This window comes from Aethalodelphis obliquidens, unplaced genomic scaffold, assembly GCF_003676395.1.
Source record: "Aethalodelphis obliquidens isolate GAN/ISIS:26980383/991018 unplaced genomic scaffold, ASM367639v1 scaffold52, whole genome shotgun sequence".
Lineage (NCBI taxonomy): Eukaryota > Metazoa > Chordata > Mammalia > Artiodactyla > Delphinidae > Aethalodelphis > Aethalodelphis obliquidens.
Window position 1 is genome coordinate 1,748,394 of NW_020837996.1, and position 4,001 is coordinate 1,752,394.

At 39.8% G+C, this 4,001-nt stretch overlaps 1 pseudogene; it reads left to right on the forward strand.

Annotated features, from left to right (window-relative positions):
- Positions 1 to 2,171: 2,171 nt before the first annotated feature.
- On the forward strand, positions 2,172 to 2,867 carry LOC113608203 (golgin subfamily A member 7 pseudogene; annotated as a pseudogene).
- The last annotated feature ends 1,134 nt before the right edge of the window (positions 2,868 to 4,001 follow it).

Consider the following 4,001-nt stretch of genomic DNA (forward strand, 5'->3'; position numbering starts at 1 on the left):
GAGAGAGGGAAGGAAAGATGGTTGGGTAGGAAAAGTCGTAGACTCTCTCTCTCTGCTGTGGTTCTAAGAAAGTTTCAGCGAAGCAAATGGGGAGTCTTTGAGGCTCATCTCACAGAAATGTATCTGCCTTAATATCCCTGCCATGCTTAATCAGTGGCTAGGAGCAACTAGTTGGGAAGCAGGGCCTCATACAAATGTAATAGTCAATGCACAATGCAGTACAGGTGGGCCATCAGTCAATTATGTCCCCCTATGTGGTAGGAAATCTGAGAAGCGTATTTACATAGCTGCCATAGATATATGGTCCCTGACTTAGGAACTTGTGATGTTACTCCAGTGGCATACCACTTCCCAGCCAAGCATTCTCCCTTTAACTAATGATGCACTAGTGTGTTTCCACCTCCACTCCCACAGGCCTGGCTCCCAAACTCAAGACTAGTCTCTCATCATTGTATTATAAGCCTACTCTCAAAGACTCCTAGGTTACCCAAAACTTTCCCCAAATTTTAACCTTTCTTCAGCTTATACTAGATGGGAAAATGTCTTGAATTTTAGTTATCTCCTTTGCTAAAAGATCCCATTCGTTTTTCCTAATAGTTCCAAAGCTCACCTATAATCCTCCAGATGACTGGAATAAATGGCTGAATAATATTTTGAAGTACTGACATGTTTCTCCTCTATTCTGTACTCACCCAAATGCTTAATTTGAACCACTAAAATATCTTTCCTCCCCAGCATGCACAGCTAAGCATGAAACACTCACTGCAGACTCCAAAACAGAAGTTGCAAATACTAGACTATGGGCGAAAATAAAATGCCTTTGGTCCAAGCAGAAGAAAGGAAGAGTCAGGTATACATTCTTAAATGAAAATTTAAAGATTTAGAGGAAATATCTAGAACATTCATTTTAGTAAGAGTCTTCATTACTCCACAGTTCTAGAACAGTGAGACCAAGCTTGTATCCAGCATTAGACTCATTTCTAAAATCTAATAAATATTGACACACTTGATAAATTAAAACAGACTACTTCACTATGTCAAGTAGTATAACTCACATAAATATAAACTTACATTGAAGCGAACCTAACATCCTCATTCATGTTCATCAGAACACTTTATGCAGCATAAATTGCAGTGTAAACAAGTAAATGTCTCATTTTACAATGATTTAAATTGTATTAAGCTAAAATTTGAAGCTTTACCCAAGAATTTAGCAGCCTGAAAATTTGCCCAGTGCATTCCAAAGAAGTTGCATGACCCTCGCTGCCGGGGGACCTTTGGACACTGCATGGCAAGCAGGGCCCATTCACTCAGGCAATGTATCCTTCAACGGGAAACAGACGGATTTGGTAAACAGTCACAAGACCATGTTACCACAAACCCTAGTCTGTTCTAGGCTCATGAAGTAGTTAACTTATAACTAGAAGAAACAAAATTATGAATTATTTTACAATCCTTACATCTTGTACCATTTCATGAGAATTCTGTATTACTGCCACTGTGTAATGCCATTGTAAGAAAAATGAGGAGGCTCACCCTCTCAGTACCCTCAAAAATAATGGATGTCACTGTCATCATCCTGGATAAAAAAAGAGGACCTTCACCTCAAGGAAAGAAGCAAGGAGTGCACATGGAGCTTGATTAAGGGAAAACCTTTTGTCTCCTCCCTCCCACATTTTCAGTTCCAGCCTTTGATACAATTTAGGGAGAGAGACTGCATCAGCAAAAAGCAGAACTTATGTAGGTACTAGATGATTACTACTAATATTGAGTAGAATATAAAGGGACTTCACTGAAAAACACTTCTAAATTATTTTCAGAGTTCTGAATCTCTCATTTACTGATATAAAAATAATGTATCTAATTAAGGGCCTGGAAAGGAGAATGTCTCCTCTGATCTTTATCCAGAAATTTCCCTAAAATACTGCACTTTATAATACAGACTCTGCATACATTTACTAACTTTCCCTAGGATAAAAAGATGGCTTAAATAACTATTAAACACCCCAAATAACTGTTTGCTATGTAAATGGTAGGTCTTTATCATAATTGAGAAATTTAGAAAAAGTGAGGAAGCCAAAAATAATTTAAATGAATCCAAATTTAACTTAAAACAATTAAATCTATATGAAGGGATGAATAAAGCAGTGGAGGTGTAGGCGGTGCGACAGCCGCTGGAGGGCAGCGGAGGCGGGTTCGTGTTTCCCGGGCCGAACGGGGCTCTGGGGTGCGCGGGGCCGGGCCCGGGAGCGCGGCCCGTCCTGTCCTCGCCATGAGGCCGCAGCAGGCGCCAGTGTCCTGGAAGGTTTTCATTCAGTGAGACTACAGCAGTGGCACCCGCTGCCAGTTCCAGACCAAAGTTCCCCGCGGAGCTGGAGAACCGGATTGATAGGCAACAATTTGAAGAAACAGTTCGAGCTCTAAATAACCTTTATGCTGAAGCACAGAAGCTCGGGGGCCAGTCCTATCTTGAAGGCTGCCTGTCTTGTCTAACAGCGTACACCATCTTCTTGTGCATGGAAACTCACTACCAGAAGGTTCTGAAGAAAGTCTCCAAATACATTCAAGAGCAGAATGAGAAGATCTGTGCTCCCCAAGGCCTCCTCCTGACAGATCCCATGGAGAGAGGACTTCGAGTTATTGAAATTACCATTTATAAAGACAGAGGCATGAGTAGTGGAAGATAAACCATAGGATTAAAGGCCCACCTCCAGCTGGGACCCTCACCTGTCCACCGGCCGACCGCAAAGTGTCCCCCACCTCCTCTCCAGAGCATCATTCCTTCGTATCTGCTGCCAGAGCCACGGCGCCATTCACTCCAAGGACTGACTTTGTAAAATTCCACACCTGGAGCGATCGCTAGTCGCTCAGCATCCACTGTGTCTCCAAATTGTGTAGGACTCTGTAATCTTTTGATTAGTTTTTGAGAAAACACAATGAAGCATTTCACTTTTTTTATTCAAAGCCATTAATAAAATATGCAATTGGTCAGCCCAACACAGTTTATTTCTTACCTGCCACCAGTGCCAGTGGTTCTCGTCATTCTTTGGGCTTCAGCAAGTCGTAAACTAGCCAGTGCTCAGTCTTACTCCCCCAAATTCATAAAATGCTTTTCTCCAGGATTTTGGTGAAGGGTGGGCTGTGTCCGGTTTTGCTAATGCATCTCCCAGATTTCAGAGAATTACCAGTTTTGCCATGACTCAAAGCTTAAAGATCAAGTTCTGCTGTTCAGTTTCTCAAACCAAAGCTCATTGGAAAAATAATGTATAATGTTACTTGTTTTATTATAGCAATTCCTGATTAAAGCAGTATTTAATGCAATTTCCAGGTTTTTGTTTTTTGGGTTTTTTTTTTGAGAATTCTGTTATTACTGCATTACCTTGAACATTGGGAAGATGTGGTATGTGTTGCTTGTTCCTTATAAAAATAAGTAAGCACAATAAAGTGGATGCTAAACCATCAAACACAAATGTCCCTGCTGTGTCCCTGAATGAGCAAGTGTTAATAAATACTTTAATTATAGTTTTGTTATAAATATAACTTAAGAGAAAAAAATTTGATAGGAATAATACTATATATTGCTAATTTTTAACTATCCCTACTGGCAAACCTTATGATTCCTAGACTTTCCTCATATACAGTATTCAGTGCACAGAAATATTATGATTGGTTCAAGTTCAGTAAGTTAAGTGATTTCCAACTAAAAGTCTCAAGTCTGGGTCACTGTTTCTAGTTCTTTTTGGCTGTGTGTTCTTAGTATTGGGATTTCCTGTGCCCTTCATCTTTGGGGTTTGAGAGCACTGTATTTGGGAGAAAGTTAGGACATACTAGGAGAGAATGAAACGGTTAAAAGTTTTACTTTCAGACATATTGTAGGTGCTAATACTGGATTTAACATTTCAGATTTAATTTCTTTTATGGGTCTGTTAGTTATTCAGTAAATTCCATAGGTCTATGTAATATTTTAATTGTATGAAACTTGTTACTTTATAGCCTATAAT